The 17976-nt window shown below is 41.1% G+C and overlaps 1 long non-coding RNA gene across 2 annotated transcripts in view; it reads right to left on the bottom strand.

Annotated features, from left to right (window-relative positions):
- Positions 1-6923, bottom strand: part of LOC137096837 (uncharacterized) — a 46837-nt gene extending 39914 nt beyond the window's left edge. For both annotated transcript variants that reach the window (XR_010909765.1, XR_010909766.1), the window contains exons 1-2: positions 6803-6923; positions 975-1070 (exon numbers count right to left, since the gene is read on the bottom strand). This is a non-coding gene — a long non-coding RNA (uncharacterized lncRNA). The remainder of the gene's footprint in view (positions 1-974; positions 1071-6802) is intronic.
- Positions 6924-17976: the final 11053 nt, after the last annotated feature.

Genomic DNA, 17976 nt, shown 5'->3' with positions numbered 1-17976 from the left:
AGGCCAGTTACAATATCTAGTAGATGCTTTAAGGGTAGTCCCTATGTGTGTCTTTTATCTTGTGTGTCTCTATGTATTTGTACAATCAAGGCAGAGTATACCTGAATCATAGAATTACAGAGTCGGAAGAGACTGCAAGGGTGACCCAGTCCAACTCCCTGCCATGGAGCATTATACAAATTACTCCTGACAGATTACTCTACAGTCTTCAAAAACCTCCAGAGCAAGAGATTCCATCACACTTGCAAGTAGCATATTCCTAATAGCTTTTACCATCAGAAAGTCATTCCTAATCCTCATGTGGAATCTCAAATAGTATGAATGAGAAATCTCAGTGACTCCAGAACGCTTGCTGCTTGTTGGAGTGGGTGAGAGATGAAAACCATTGGGTGTGGGGAGGGAAGGCAGTATAGCCATGAGTAGCCAGTCTTAAGAAGTACGATAGCCCTCTGTTATGGTTGATGGCAGTGAAGCCCTACTTGAAATGTAGGGCTGGATTAAATATTAAGCAAAATAAGCATGCCCTTAAGACAAGGAAAGGGGGGGGGGCACCATAGACAGTCTCCATTGCCAGATTTATCATGGGTCATTTGTTCAAAGCTGGAATGGTACAGCTGAATCAGGTTTTATAAAAAGCGGCTCCCACAATAAAAGACTTTGCAACTAGAAAAAAGTCAGAAAAAACTTTTCAAATATAGTAAGTGGAAGAATACTAAAAAAAAAAAAAAACAGGTACATGAAAATCTTTGAAATGTTTAGAGTCTTTAAAGATCTTGATCCAGCCCTGTTGATATGGGAATTTGGTGTCGGCACATGAGTATCCTATGTCATGCACAACCAGCACAAGCAAATGAGCCAACCATTCTTACTCGCTCAGGGGTGCCAGGTGCAAAATGTATACTTTGGCATTAGCGTTCCTGGTGACAGGTAGTCTGACTCAATCGACACCTTTTGCTCCTGTAGGCCATACACACCTCCTGTTGATGTACTTCAGTGCTAAATTCCATGGCGGTCATGCTACCATCCTTCCTCTTCCTTCAGGGCTTTTGGAAAAGATATGATACTCGTGTCTGTTACAGAAACAAAACTAAGTTAGTTGGGCAGAAAGCATGTTTTGACTGCTTGTCATATATCTGAAAGAAAGCCTTTAATCCCGAAAGAATATTGTCTTTCAAAAAGAAGGAATATTATCTACAATAGAAAGGGCTGTTTATTAACAATAATAATAATAATAATAATAATAATAATAATTTTCATTTGTTTCTCCACAGTATGAAACTGAAGACTTTATTGGACAAAGCCATATCAATTGTACTATTAAAGATAGTGGGTACATATAGTAAGGAACACCTCTGATCATGGGTCATTTGATCAAACCTGCCAGTACATTACCGATGACAGGCACTGGTTCAGGACCAGAATGCCAAGGATGCTGTTCTGGTCCTGAACGGTGTCTGTCATCAGTAATGGACTGGATGAGGGTCAACAAGCTGGAACTAAATCCAGACAAGACAGAGATACTCCTGATCAGTTATAAGGCAGTCCAGGGTGTGGGATTACAGCCTGTGTTGGATGGCGTCGAACTCCCCCTGAAGACACAGGTCCACAGTCTGGAGGTGATCCTGGACTCATCACTAACCCTGGAACCCCAGGTGTCAGCGATAGCCAGGAGCACCTTTGCACAGTTAAAACTTGTGTGCCAGCTACGCCAATACCTTAAGACCCCCGACTTGGCCATGGTAGTCCACGCCTTAATCACATTCTGTTTGAACAACTGCAATGCTCTCTATGTGGAGCAGCCTTTGAATATAGTTCAGAAGCTTCAAATGGACCAGAGATTGGCAGCCAGGTTACTAACTGGAGTGCCATTCAGGGAGAGAGCCACTTCTATACTGCAGCAGCTCCACTGGCTGCCAGTCTGCTTCCGAGCTAAATACAAAGTACTGGTTCTTACCTTTAAAGCCCTAAATGGCTCAGGTCCAAACAATTTGACAAACCACATTTCCTACTATAGACCAACTCGGACACTACAGTCATCAGAGGAGGCCCTCCTCTCAGTCTTACCCCCGTCCAAAGCACAGCTGGTGGGAGCGAGAGAAATGGCCTTCTTCGTGGCTGCCCGCCACCTCTGGAACTCCCTTCCTAAGGAGTTAAAGATGGCCCTGTCCCTCCCCGCTTTCAAGAAACAGCTGAAGATGTACCTTTGCTCACTGGCTTATAAGGAAGAGGAGTAATTGGTAATACTACTATTATACCTCTGATTAATAGCTACCATCCATGTCCGTGCCCTGCTTGCCCCACCAGCTCAATAGATATCTTGAGTAATGATCTATCTATTTGCCCCAAGGAACTGGGAAATTGTTGCTTTTGTTTGATTTTTGTCTTATGTCAATTATAACAGGCTGCATTTTTATTTAATTTTAGATATTAAGTCATAATTTGTGTTTATATGTTGGGTTGTTAAATTTTGTTAGTATTAATGTATTGTTATTGTGTTCAGGCATTGAATGTTTATCTTTTATGTTTGGAATCTGCCCTGAGTTCCTCCGGGGATATAGAGTGAAATATAAATAAAGATTATTATTATTATTATTATTATTATTATTATTATCATTATCATTATTACATTGCACCTCTATTGTGCTATTACACAATAGCACTGATTTGCCAGTCTGTGTCCTGCAATCATACTTCTGTATACCCATGTAATCTCACCTTCCTGGACTTCTACTATTTTGCCATTTTTAATTTTTTTTTATTCTTTTCAAACATTTTTTTTTAGTTTGAGCACTGAATAACAAAAAAGGCAAACATAAGTGTACAATATTAAATAAACACAAAACTGCTTGGGGATAGTAAGGGGAAGAAAGAAGAAGGGAGAAGGATGCCAGTTTTTTGGTGGCACAGAGGTGTGATGAACCCATAGCATAAGGTAGATGACAGGAACATTGTGGGATTGTAAGCTATTTACAGGTTTTGCCTGTCACTGGAAACAAGTTCTGTGTGATGTGGATCATCACCAAAGGTGATGGTCCATCTTCAATATCAATTTACCTGCCTCATAAAATAAAGTCATAAGAATAAGCTTGGCATGGGTGAAGCAAGCCTAAAGGAAGTTTCACAGAGGATAATCAATAGGTGGGAATAGGTCAAGTACTTATCCACGAGTACATTAGTGTAACAAGGCAAAATATTTTTGCTTATAATTTGAAATAACATCTTTATGTAAAAGGGATCGGAAATGGTCCCTATATACCAAGAGGAAGAAAAATGCATCTGTAGAAGTAGTCAGTGTATTTAAGGTTGCTAAATGTTATCCTATATCCTGGCTTAGCTCTCCTTCTCAGAACAGCAGCCCGACATGCAGAATTTAGCCTTTGAAGCTTTATTTCCATGCCAGAGAAACCTATCTCCATGCCAGGAAAAGTTTCACCTCCTTAATTTTTGTGTGTCAAGCTGTTGTTAAAGGCAAAAGAACAAGGCCAGTAAAAGAGGTTTCGCCTTAATGTGCGTTTCTCAGAAACGACCTTTAGTTCTGTGATTATGAGCAATAATAAACCAACCTTTTCATACAACATGATTTTGATTATATACTTCAGCTGTGCAAAATTATCCATTTGTGAGCCATTTAGTTTGGCACTCGGTAGGATCTGCTCTGGGTTCTGTTCGGAGCTGTTATTCTATTCTATGGATTGCTTGGAAGATGAAAAGAAATGAATGATCTAATCTTGAATTTGAATGGGGGAGGGGAATGAAGACAAATTTAGAAGTAATTTGGATCTGGCTGGAGAAATTATGGCCAGTGATTTTTCTTTGTTGGTAACATCTTTTGTGGGATTCTTGAGAGCTGGACAAAGGCTGACTTGGGAGTCCTTTCTAACTTGCCTATATGACTGTTTGCATCCTATCTGCCCAACCTGTACATTGTTAAATGTCCCTGGAACCAACATCTAATGTGAAGACTGGGAATTCATTCATGGAACTAAACTGTGGGTTGTAAGCAGGACCTCTGATGTACAATCTCAAGCTATATACCCTTCAATGTTTTCCAGTCTTTGGTGCTGTGCTCCTGATTTTCTTGAGTGTAAACCATAATGCATGTCCTTTCCTTCTTTTGCAAAGGAGGAGTCACAGCTCAGTGGTACAGAAGACACTTTGCAGACCAAAAACTACTACTTCAATCAGCACCATTTTCAGATCCGGCCGAAAACAAGCAGATACAGACCCAACCCTCTGTGCTAGTCTTTGGGCAGTAATCTGACATAGATTAACCTGGCTTGGGTGGGCCCCTGTGCCATGTCCAAGGGTTGATATTCTGCTTATAGGATCCTCTGGAGCTGCATTAAAAATCATTGACTCCCAAAGTGTCCAGAAGTCTATTTCTGTGAAAATAATGGGGTTTATTTAATGTTAACATTGTCATTATGGAGTTGTAAGCTATTTAACAGGTATATTGTCATTCCTAGATAATTCCAGGAAAGGGAATTTACCATTTTGGGAGGCTAAAAAGAGGTCATTTGGAAAAGAGTTAAGTCTTGAAGGGTTAGGGCAGTGTTTCTCAACCTGGGGTCCCCAGATGTTTTTGGCCTACAACTCCCAGAAATCCCAGCCATTTTAGCAGCTGTTAGGATTTCTGGGAGTTGAAGGCCAAAAACATCTGAGGACCCCAGGTTGAGAACCACTGGGTTAAGGGTTATAAACATTCAGAATGGCTATGGTGTATGATTTCTGGATCATGGGATTTTAATATTTATACTAGGATGATTTTATGCTTTACCTGAATGTTGAAATTTTATGTATGTTTTATGTTTAATGGTTTTAATTGATTTTAAGTTCATAGTTATATGTAGTAATTAGTTATTACGATTTATTTGTGCATTGTATGTTAGCATTGAATTTTTGCCATTAGTACACCGCCTTAAGTCCCCCCAGGGGTGAGAAAGACGGTATATAAAAAGAGTAAATAAATAAATAAATAAATATCACCATAGAGGTCACCTACAGCTCCATAACCCCCTTGCCCACCCCTGGCCCAGATGAGCCAATAGTCTGTCTGACCATCTCCAGTGTGCCTTCCCAGAATAAGGAAACTCCTAGCATTATGTCCCAATGCATATCTGCATGCACATCCCCCTTTATTTATTTATTTTATTTATTTACTTCGCTTATATACCGCAATTCTCAGCCCTTTAGGGCGACCCCCTCCAAACACTCCACCTGGTCATGCCCAGCACTTTTAATTTTAATTATTACATTTGGCCCAGCCATTGATTTTAATTGCGTCATTGTGTGTTGTTAATGTCATTGCTTTGTTTTTTGAGTTATTTTGCTGTTTGTTGTTGCTGTTGTTTTTACTATTGTACTATTTTACTATTGGGCTCGGCCTCTTGTAAGCCACACTGAGTCCTTCAGGAGATGGTAGTGGGGTACAAATAAAGGTTTATTATTATATTATTATCTCCTATGTTTCTAATACTAAAGTAAGTAGGCCTAAGTTTCCAGGATGACAAAGAGAGGGGTGTGTGTAGGCAGGCACATGGTTTGATGTTATAGCCTGGCCTAGATTGCTTAGTTCTGCTGTGACATCAATGCTGGGAATGTGTCTGGATATTCCACATCTCCCGTAATTAGAGGAATCATGATCTGTCAGCCAGGTGAGAATGGCTTTTCAGGGAAATGCCACCACATCCTCTCACTCTAGTAAGCCAAGATTAAGTTTTAGAAGCTATTAACTAGCAGAGCTTCTGTTTTTAATTCTATAACCCAGATGTCTTTTCCCAGATGTGAATGGTTGCCGTGCAAATGCTGAACAAGGTTACAGTTTCAATTATTTCTGAGAAAACCAAACATCGTAGAAGTAGCTGGGCACCAATGCAATCCATTTATAGTGTAATCTACATATTCTGGCACTCTGTATAAAGGTAGCTCTACTACTTTGAAAACTCCCCATATTCAGCAATGGTTTGGCTACTTTGAAGAGGGAATGGATGGTGGTGGGGCAGTTTTTTTCTCATGCCATCATTGCAGCAACATCATGCAGCACTATTCTTTGGCACAGGAGAGTAGCTGATACTGCTTGGAGACTTAGTTTTAGCTTTGATATAATTGGGTGCATCTTCACTGTTGAATTAACGCAGCCTGGCAGCACTTTCACTATAATGCTATGGAATCATGGGAGTCGTGGATTTTACAAGATCTTTAGCCTTCAGTGCCAAAAAGTGATGGGGCCTCACCAAATGTACAATTCCCATTATTTCATAGCATTGACCCATGGCAGCTAAAGTGTTGTCAAACTGCATTAATTATACAGTGTCAATGCACCCTACATGGATTATCTCTAGAACTGGAGTGTTCTGTGGTTACATCAATGCATGAACATTCACTTCACTGAGCAATCACTACCTCTCAGCATGATCTGTTCCTAATAGGGGAGAGTGATCAAAGTGTAAAATGGGGATGGCTCATGTACACTGGGCAGAAGAGGAACTTTCAGTGGTGCTTTTTGCCTTCTTGCATAACAAGCAATACCTTCTGAATTTTTTCTTGGTACTTAATCACTTAAGAGCCACCCCATATTGCTGATGCTCACCAAACTACTCTTCCTGTGATTCCATAGCATATGAAGCCACCCACAGATTTCATTCTGGTAAGCTAAACAGCAGTATTATGATGGGATTTTTTTTCATGTCAGGAGCGACTTGAGAAGCTGCAAGTCACTTCAAGTGGCTTCTGATGTGAGAGAATTGTCTGTCTGCAAGGATATTGCCCAGGGAACACCCAGATGTTTGGATGTTTTACTCACCTTGTGGGAGGCTTCTCTCATGTCTCCGCATGGGGAGCTGGAGTTAATAAAGGGAGCTCATCCGCACTCTCTCCAGATTCAAACCTCTGACCTGTCGGCCTTCAGTCCTGCCGGCACATGGGTTTAAACCATTGCACCACTGGGGGCTCTGATGGAAGAAATGCTTAACAAGCACACATAATTTAACATGGGAGCCACAGACTAGGGGTATTAAGTACAACAACTAGTAAATATTGGGAAATCTTTGACTCTCCTGATATTTTGAACTGTGGCTTTCCTGTGACATACACTCCAGCTGTTCCAATTTGTCAAGAACAGTTGAGATTAATTCTCTGCCTCAGTTGAATATAGAATATTGTATATTCAATTGAAAAGTTTCCCTCTTCATATTCAGCTTAAATTAATTTCTGCAAACTGAGTTCAAAGTATATAGGTAATGTGCACTCATTTAACTGAGCAGAGCGGGAGAGGAGAGATCTGTCATCCTACTTTTCAGTTGAATGTAGAATAATATATATTCAATTAAAAAGTTTCCCCCTTCGCCTTAAATTAATTTCTACAAACTGAGTTCAAAGTGCACTCATTTAACTGAGCGGCGGGAGAGAGAAGAAGAGACAGAAGACTCAGGCAAAAACAAACTGCTGCAGCTTCTCCTTGCTTGTGTGTTCTCCCTTTTAATAGATTTTGAATATTGATCATATTCCAATGTCCCAGTCTTCATATGTGAAATGCTGGAGGGCACGTGGTAGGGTAAAATATCTAAACTGGCACGTAGCTTGAAGAGAGCCCCACAGTGCAGGCTGTTGGCTGGATTGTTCCTTAACAACACTTTTGCGTGAAAATTGTACCTGCCCCTCCTTTTTCCTGGTGAGGTATAATTGGGCTCTGTTTACAGATGAATCAAGAGCTCCATTGTAAAAAAGATGACGGGGTCTAACTGGGAAGAAAACTCTGGCAAGTATTATTTGTCAGTTCTTTAGTGTGATGTTTCCTGTCATGTTTTCACCTCAAGGAACTGGAGAGGGTCCAACCAGGACTCGTTCCTGCTGCTGTGCCCCCTTTTTATGAAGAGGTTCTTGTTCCCAGACGAAATGTAAATGGGAGGGGAAGAAAATAGCGACACTGCAGCCCGCACTTTCAAATAATAACTCCATTTAAGTAATATGAAGAGGCTGACACCAACAAAGCCTCACCGGGAAATGCAGAACAAGGCTGGGAAAGCAGATGGCCTGGCACACCCATGTGTAACTTTACTGCCATTGTATGCAATTTGACCAAACCAATAATTGCCGCGTTACCACTCAGGCACACAATGAAGTCTGTGTGGTCAAGTGCTCATAATGGTCCTCTTTTGCAGGTTTTTTTTTTTGTCGTGTCAGGAGCGACTTGAGAAACTGCAAGTCGCTTCTGGTGTGAGAGAATTGGCCGTCTGCAAGGACGTTGCCCAGGGGACAAGGTGGACAAAGAACATTACACTGCATGCAAGTGTGAATCGCAGAGTGTGTACATGACAAGGAACATTACACTGCATACAAGTGTGAATCGCAGAGTGTGTACATGACAATGACAAAAGTTTCACCTTGGATTGGTTAAAGCTATCTTCTCTCTTCTCCTATAGTTCTGTAGCTACCGAGTCTAATAGTGTTATACTATTCCAGTTACACTTTTAACCCATAATGAATGGGCTATGCTAATTGTGAGGTGTGTTGGCATATATGGTAGGGACAGAATGCCATAATGAGAACACCAGTTAACCAAGTTTCATTATTGTGTATGTCTGGAAAGGTTGAACAGCCAACATTGTGCAGTGGTTTGAGTCTTATGGGAGCATCTACCTTGTCGAATTAATGAACCCCATTGCTCCTGTATCATTTCTGGAGGAGGAAGAAGTATAAAAATGGAGACCCTTTCCCATGAAAAAAGCAAGTTTTTGGTGCTAAGTTCATTTTTATCTCCACTTCTAGGTCTGATTGTGGGAAAGTTCAATTCCATATTGAGTAACATGTGTCTCAGTGATGTTCCATGTGGCGTCTTACAGATCTTTGGTCACATCCTTAGGATTAGGATCGACTGACTGGGAAGGGTTCAGTGGAGTAATTATTTTGCTACACCTTGCCATTTTACTTGCTAGGAGGAGCAGCAGTGGAACATTCCAGGCAGAGGAGAGGCAATGCTGGTTCAACCTGCATTCCCCTTTGTTTGAGCTTGTTTGCCATAGTTAAGGATGGGTAAACTCTCCACCCATAAATAAACCATGCCTATAGGATGGTTTTGCTTAATATCAACTGGGCCATTCAGAAATAACTAAGCAGTTTTGGTGTAATTTTTCGATAGAAGCCTGCTAGCCTGGTCCTAAGTGTGTCGGCATGTTACAAGTTCTAGATCCCGTCTCCAACATGGCTGATGGATATGATGGTTGAGAAACAATGGGAAATATAATCCAAAAATATAACTTTCCCTTGCATTCTTGATATCTAATGACTGTCATTGGCATGCTAGGTTTTAGCTTGGGTCAAATAAGTCATCCAAGAAGCATTTAAACTGTCTCTATTTCCAGGCATCTAAAATAGATTTCTGCTGGATCAACTTCTCCTATCATCAACTTCTCCCATCTTGAAAAATTCAGATTACAGAAGCACTGCTGACTTCAAGTCTCCTGAGAACTATGTGATTGCCCAGGACCACACAAGTGGTTTCTTGGTGTTCATTTATTATTTCTATCCATCATATAACCTCCCAAGATCACTCCTGTTCTTAATCCAAGTTCGGTTTAATTGGCTTGATCTTGTGACTTGACCATGAAGCTGTCTTTTGTCTTACTGTCTTGAGACTTCAATGTCATAACATGATCTGCCTTCTCAAGAGATTTTCCTTCTTGCCTTGTATGTCACACCACACCTTTAGGGCTGCGGCACCCATTTATTAATTCTTAATCAACTGTCTGGGAAGCTTGCTCATAGCTGATCAATGTAAGGCACTCCTTTCTTCCCTGGGGCTGAACATGTTTCCTTCACAGCACACAGCTCCAAACTCAAGGAACAAGAGGCAAGGGTGGGAACGAAACCCAAGTCTCCTGCATGACAATGCAAAGCATTATACCCCCAGGGCTTTGTGCAGACGTTCTTCTCCTTACCAGCCCCTGCTTCTTCCAGTGATCAGAAGACAATAATGGAAATGTCAGCTTGTTCTTCCCAGGATTTTAAATTCATATTCATAGGATAAGGATTGCTTCTTGTGTTTTCAGATAGGCAATAAAAAACAGACTAATTTTCATGCTTTCTACATAATGTTGCTGCGTCAATACATAATCCTTGCTCTTTTCTAGAATGTTTGAGCAATTTTAGTATGTGGTGTTATAGATTTGTCACAAAACTTTGAAAAAACTATTTTTGATGACATCAAAAATTCTCCATTCCAGTTCAGACATTCTGGGAGTCGTAATCCAAAATAATAATAATAATAATAATAATAATAATAATAATAATAATTGTGAGATTCTGCATCAGAGGGTATGTGCCTTAAGGTTATGATAATGTGTTACCTGTCTGATATGCTATGCAACTCTACTAGAATTGTGATAATGCATATTGGGCGTCCTGTGTAGTGTCTCCTTGTCTAATGGGACCCATAGCACAATGATGCCTTGAGGAATGGTGTAACTTCATACAATACCAGCCTGCAACTGTTCGTATTTCCTAACAATCCATCTATTTGTCATGACTGCTTTGAATAGGAAAATCAGAATATCCCAGCAGGAACAGACTGGTCATCAAGTTTATCATCCCAGCTACTCCTATTTCTGCTGAGACACTATTGCAGAGCATCTCCTACCTACCCCCCCCCCCCCCCCGCCGCCCCCGTACATAGAGGAACAAATAAGAACTACAACAAAACATTGTGCTCCATGCTCTGGTGATAATATAGAACTTCAATTCTGAGTTTCAGCTAACCAATAATACTTTGCTCCAGTTGGCATTTCCAAAACTTTCCCCAGGTTCCCATTACTTTCTTTTCCAAATTGAAAGAATATCATGATTGGGCTGTTTGAGATTATCTCCTTGGTCTGTTCAAGCTTTTTTTCTGTACTTCTTGAAATCTCATGCAACAAGACCTGTTTCTGTTTGATGCTCTCCCAGGGCTCTGTAGCCATCCAACAGTGGTAACGGTGACAGGCAAAGTAAGGTTGACAGCCTAGCAAGCAATTGGTTTCAGCCCAGTTGGACCATGTAGACTGGTTGTGGATGGAGAGATTGAACACCTCTGTGGCCTCCAGTGCCATTCTGAAGCATTTTTGCTCTGGACTGGACTCAGAATATTTGGCAGGTTTAGATGAGCCCCTAGTGTCTTCTCAGTGATTGAATCTGACTGACTATCCAAATGACTAAGGTTCTTAACTTGTGATTCTTGGACTCTTACTGACTTTGGGAGTGTGGTAGAATGGATTGAAAATATTTTCCTTGAAAATTATCTCTGTGGTGGGAAAAGGCCACAAGCGAGCTGAAATGTGTATCCATCTAGCCAAACCAGATCAGATCTTTTGGCAGATCTGCTAACTACAATATTTAATTCCATTAAAAGTGTCTGTGACTCTCTCCTTGGCTAGTACTGTATATATGTAAATATCATAAAAGCAAGGTAATGCATTTTTCAATTGCATTTTAAATTCTAGTTGATATAAATGTTTAAAAAGCCAACACCTAATTGTCACACTAATATTTAGTCCATGACTGTGAAACATTGGTTCCTTTGTGGCCCTCCTTTTTATTGGATTAATTTTGTTTGCCTACATCTGCCACCAAATCCCTAAAAAAAAAAAAAAAAAAGGTTCAAGCCAAGCATCACCTTACGCCAAGTTTCTGGATTGAATAACAGGCTAAATATGAAGTAAACAAACTAGAATGAAACATTGTTTATTTATCATTCTTAGAGGTTCCAGAAACCCATATTACCTAGATTCGTTGCATCAGAGTAAGAGTAAGGAATCAGGGATACAATCCAATATGCCCTCTATGATTTATGGGGAAACAGAAAACACTATGCTGATTTTCTTTTTTATTCTTATTTTTCAAACTCTGTATATAGGAAGGCACCAGCTGGGTATTTGAAAGGTCATCTGACTCTATTTGAATATTAAGATTGTCCTTGGAGGATCTCTTCTGGGTGTGGTCATCATCATCTAAAGAAAGTTGGGTGCTCATAAGAGAGAGAGAGCCTTCTTGGTGGTGGTACCCAGGGTTTTCTTGTTGATAAACAAACAAGAGATGTAAAGGTTTGCTTATTTGATCCCCGTACATAAGAATAAATGTTTTCAGGTATGTTAATCCATGTCATCTGAACAGAGACATTTCTGCACATTTTTGAGCACTATATTTGTATGTTGGGATTTTGTTGGGAATAATTCATTTGTACATTTTTTCACATGGTTCTGCTGATAAGAAAATGTGTTTTCGGAGCAGAAAATGCGTATTTTGAACAAGATTCAGCTTCTCTGCCTCCAATATATTTTCTGCTCAAAAATCATGTCCATTTTTGTGTGAATGAATTTTCTTCAATAAATTCCCAAATCTGAAGTGCTTTGTCAATAGTCTCTTTTTTCCTTAGAGATATAAAGAGAACGCTAATATTAAAAAGAATTCTTCATATCACTGTTGCAGATTGACTTGACAGAGCTGGCTGAAATTGTACCACCTCCATTCCAAATAGATGAAAACTCAAAGTCCATACTGCCAAGGTTGGTCTCATCATCGGGCAGGGTAAGGAAGCTGTCTCCGGTGTACCACCTCCATTCCATGTTGGGAGGAAGGGAGCAGTAGCAACTTGTTGGAGAATATAGCTTAAGTCCTACCTTTCCAGCAGTGAGTTAACCTGTGATCCTTAGGATGAGTGGAGGATGCTGAACCGTTAACAATGAATCAAGATTCAATTGTCGATCTGTCCAGTCTTTGTCCATGGAACAGGGGGAAGGTACTACCTTAGATAAAACTCCAATTGAATACATTTTCCATTCAGCTCCACAAAATAACCTTGTTTTTAGGCTAGGTGCACCCCCAATGAGTATTCAATGCCCAGCCTTAAAACAAGTTGATGTCCTGGATGAGAAAGTCATGGCAGATAAAGGTCCTGAATTACTCTATCTGTGCACATTCAGAAGAAGACCTACAAGCCACTCTAAACACCTTTGCAGAAGCATACAAGAAGCTCGGCCTGTTACTGAACATTTAGAAAACCAAAGTGCTCTTCCAGCAGGCACCAGCCATCTGCAATGCCAGAAATACAGCTTAATGGTATTATGGCTTAATGGTACAGCTTAATGGTATTAGAAAATGTTGACCATTTCTGCTACCTTGGCAGCCACTTCTCCACAAAAGTCTACATTGACACTGAAATACAACACCACCTGAGCTCTGCGAGTACAGCATTTTTCCAAATGAAACTCAGAGTGTTTGAGGACTAGAACATCCATAGGGATAACAAGGTACTTGTTTATAAAGCTATTGTCCTCCCAACCCTGCTAGATGCCTGCAAAATGTGGACTATCTGCAGACGTCACATGCAACTCCTGGAACAATTCCATCAGTGTTGTCTCTGAAAAATCCTGCAAATTTCTTGGGAAGACAGGTGGACAAATGTCAGCATGCTGGAAGAAGCAAAGACCACCAGTGATGGTTCTCCGTCATCAATTCCCCTGGACCAGCCATGTTGTCTGAATACCCAATCACTGTTTCCCAAAGCAGTTACTCTACTCCAAACTCAAGAATGGAAAACGGAATGTGGGAGGACAGGAAAAGAGGTTTAAAGATGGGTTCAAAGCCAACCTTAAAAACTGTGGCATAGAAGCCCTGGCCCTTGAGTGCTCTAGCTGGAGGTCACTGTGACCATCAGTGCTGTAGAATTTGAAGAGGCATGACTGGAGGGTGAAAGAGAGAAACGTACTAAGAGGAAAGCGCATCAAGCCAACCCTGACTGGGACTGCCTTCCACCTGGAAACCAATGCCCTCACTGCGGGAGAACATGTGGGTCAAGAATAGGGAAACTGCTTTGGGAAACGGTCACTTAGGTATCCACCGCCAGGACACCGCACTTGGAAGACCATCATCCTCGAACAATGAGGGATCACCTAAGGTGAAGGTGATAGTGAAAATCACAGTAAAAATAACAGTGAGACATATCCCCTTGGCAATGCTTCTAATTACCAAAAGGCTGGCATTCCTCTCAGGGTTGACGGAGATCAAGTATTCCTCTTAATGGGTTGCCATGCCGTGGGACATAACCTATGGGGAATATGAAGGTGTTTGTTTTTTTTTTACTGTACATTTCCAAAGCATGTAACCTCTCTTGAGTTCATTTGATTCAGGTGTCACTTTGACCTGTCCAAATATGAGGCAAGGACAACAAGAATTTATTGGAACTTTTCTAGGCCAAGGGGAACACAGTTTTATATGCATTCTTTTGCACTGGCCTCGTCTTTCTTATCAGCCCGTGTCACAGGAGCAGAGCTCCTTTTTGTCTGGTTATGGTTGCTTGCTCTCCCTCTTTAGTTGACAGATAGTAAAGGTTTGCTGTACAGAAGATGCAATGAACTTATTTTAAAGGGGTTTAGGAGCCCCCGGTAGCACAGTGGGTTAAACCCCTGTGCCGGCAGGACTGAAGACCAACAGGTCGCAGCTTCAAATCCAGGGAGAGGCGGATGAGCTCCCTCTATCAGCTCCAGCTCCTCATGCGGGGACATGAGAGAAGCCTCCCACAAGGATGATTAAAAACATCAAATCATCTGGGCGTCTCCTGGGCAACGTCCTTGCAGACGGCCAATTCTCTCACACCAGAAGCAACTTGCAGTTTCTCAAGTTGCTCCTGACATGACAAAAAAAGGGTGTGGGTTTAGTCCTTTATTTTTTAAAAAGCAAGGCACCAAGCTATCCTTCTCTGTATTCTGGCAGAAGCATGGCCAGTTTTTTCTCCTTAGGCACCTTACTTACAGGGAGAAGGAGCTTCTAGCCTGACAATTGCTGACCTATGAAAACACTCCTTCTGTAATGACTGGAGAGCTCAGTCATTCACTCAGCTCATGTGACCCGAAGGTCTAAAAGATACCTGCCTGATTGTATTTAAGTGTTCTTCTAGGCATGATTTCTTAGTCTGAGAATGCTGACAAGCTGGTATAAATGTAATGCAGATACACCCAAGGTACTACAATCTTTCTTTTAAAAAAAGAGCACATCAGTATTGATGCTAAACTTGTCTCTAAGGACCTCCTCACACGGGTTGCTGAAATCATCATGCATCGTGATGAATCCAGCAGTGCTCAGGGGGGGGGGGGGGTATGGGGAACCTATCTCCCCAGGCCCCACATCTCCCAACTCGACAGTCTCCACATTCCATGGGGGAAAGTATCGGCCACCCAGCTTCACCCCATTGTCTCAAAGGCAACATGGGAAGCCTCCTGCATTGCTACCATTGCGGCATGCGCAAAACCTTCTATAGTTTTATGACAGAACCCTGCTGGAAGTAGTTAAACGTCATCTGATGGGAGCTGGCGGGCTCTGTCATAAAACAATAGAAGATTCGGTGCAGGTAGCCAAAACTAAGCCCATCTGATGAGGTCGTATGTCTTCTGACCCCATTTTCTTGTTCCTCAGCCTTCTCACATTGAACTAACAGGTCTGATGAAGTTCTCTTGTCTTATCAGGAGCCCCCGGTGGCGCAGTGGGTTAAACCCTTGTGCCGGCAGGACAGAAGACCGACAGGTCGCAGGTTCAAATCTGGGGAGAGCGGAGATGGGCTCTCTCTATCAGCTCCAGCTCCTCATGCGGGGACATGAGAGAAGCCTCTCACAAGGATGATAAAACATCAAAACATCCGGGCGTCCCCTGGGCAACGTCCTTGCAGACGGCCAATTCTTTCACATCAGAAGCGACTTGCAGTTTCTCAAGTTGCTCCTGAAACAACAACAAAAAATTCAGTGTAAACATAGCTCAATGTTTTTCAACAGCAGAATCAGAAGTGACTTGCAGTTTCTCAAGTTGCTCCTGAAACAACAAAAGTGCATGAGAAAGACCAACAAGCAGAGTACATCTGTTGCATCAAGAAGATCATAGATTCAGTTTTAATGGAGTTCCTGGGAGACAGGTCCCTGGCCAAACCCCTGTAGCTGTTAGAGTAAACATATAGACCTAAGTTAGAGGTGGGCATTTAAAACTGTCTAACTGCCTACTAATCCATTTAACTCAATTAGTACTTTGCAGCAACATGGAGACAGGAAATTTTCAGTTCTGACTGTCAGGATTTGAACATGAAACCATTTATATGGATGTGAGGTCTACCACTGAGGTATACCACTGGTAATAAACAGTTCTGGGTTGTTGTAGGTTTTTTCGGGCTATATGGCCATGTTCTAGAGGCATTCTCTCCAGTTCTGGTAATCAATAGTGGCCCTTATGGAGTCTTACAACTCTATGACCCTTGAAGTAGAAAGGAAAAGATTTGAAAGACTCTATGAAAATTGTTCCGAGCTGGCTATTGATTCAACCTGTCTGTACATTGTGTCTTAATAAGAGAAGCAGATAGGGAACTGAGGAAAGGTTAGGAAAGGGCAATGAGGGTATTTTGGAAACATTAGAAATACCAAGCACAATACAAACAATATTCCCAAATAGCAAAATGTTCAAAGGTTACCAGTAATATCAACACTTGACACTACTAAATAGTGTAGGCCAAAACCAGTTGATTGACAGGAAATAGTTTACTAATATGTACAGAAGGATTTGACAGTGCTTACTGGACACTACCAATACTGGAAATGAGATGCCAACATTTTGACGGCCTGCTCTGAATCAAATCCAAATGATCCTGCCCCTTTGGCAGTAAATTTTATCGACTTGCTGGCCAATCAACACCACCACACCCCACTTTTCCTAGCTATGTACTGCTAGGTAATGGTGCCAAGATTTTGTACCGGTCTAACCACTTCACAAATTTCATTGCAGCAGCTCAAATGCCAAGAAAAACAAGCATGGCTTCATGGTTGACATGGAATCTTTGCTGTCTCTTTCCCTATTTTATGGTAACCTGTGGACACAAAACATTGCAGCATGAGATTGTGTGTGTATGTGTGTGTTTATTGGGGGGGGGTTAGTGGTGGAGGGAGGGGTAGAGAAATGTGCAAATATCAAATGCACTCTCCAAACTTCACCAACAGGCTGTGAAAAGTCCTATAGCCTATCCTCATTTATTGTTCTTTTTACTTTGGTCTTTTATATCCATATCCTACAACTCCTGATATACCCTCAAAAACCCACATTAAAAGCTAAAGGGACGTGCTACATCCTGCTTGCCAGCACCATAGGACACTTCACTGGCTTTTAAGGAGGGTTTCAGGGGCACCTGTCATGATTGCTAATGTGAGTCTGAAGTAATACAAAGTCATATGTCTGGCTTACAACATCGTAACTGATGAACACAATGCCAACCTCCCTTGGTGTGCTTCTATAGCTCACTTTTAAACACATACTTTTCCCAAGGTTGCTTACTCAATAAAACAACAAAATAATGAAATCATAGTCATAATTAAATTAAACAATAAAATAAAATATATGAAGCAGTATAAAATTGCTCATTAAAAATCTGGCAGCGTAAAGATGCGTAAGAAGCTAGAGGCGGCCTCAGAGCTACCTGAGTCATCGACTCTCAACAGGTCCCTGCAAATACTTCTCAAATACTTCCATTTGAATTTTGCATGGTGACACCAAAAGAGACTTATTATAGTGCCCAGTTGTGTGTATTTATTTTTCTTTACCAATTTTAAAAAGAAATGTAGGGATGTTACTTAATCCTCTGAATGCTCAGTAATGGATGGATAAATTAATTCACTATAGGTTCCAGTTTGTGTGTGTGTGTGTGTGTGTGTGTGGAAAAGATGGGATAAAAGAGATAAAAGAAGGGATATAAAACAGATACATGAACAACAGAGAAATAATCACAGGTTCCTTCTAGTTTTTAAAAAATCTAGTACAAATTGTATTAAATTGAACACTAAACAAGAAATATGTTTTCTACTCATTGGTAGAAATTCAGTGTTACTTAAAATTTCATTTTACTAGCCTCTCCCTCCTTTTCTGAATATTGGCCAAGAAAATTTGGGAGAAAACAGGGGAATCCATGAGGTTTGCTTGCTCTTG

The sequence above is a fragment of the Anolis sagrei genome, chromosome 4, assembly GCF_037176765.1.
Source record: "Anolis sagrei isolate rAnoSag1 chromosome 4, rAnoSag1.mat, whole genome shotgun sequence".
NCBI lineage: Eukaryota > Metazoa > Chordata > Lepidosauria > Squamata > Dactyloidae > Anolis > Anolis sagrei.
The sequence above is the reverse complement of the archived record's forward strand: the minus strand, read 5'-3'. Positions and strand labels throughout refer to the sequence as shown.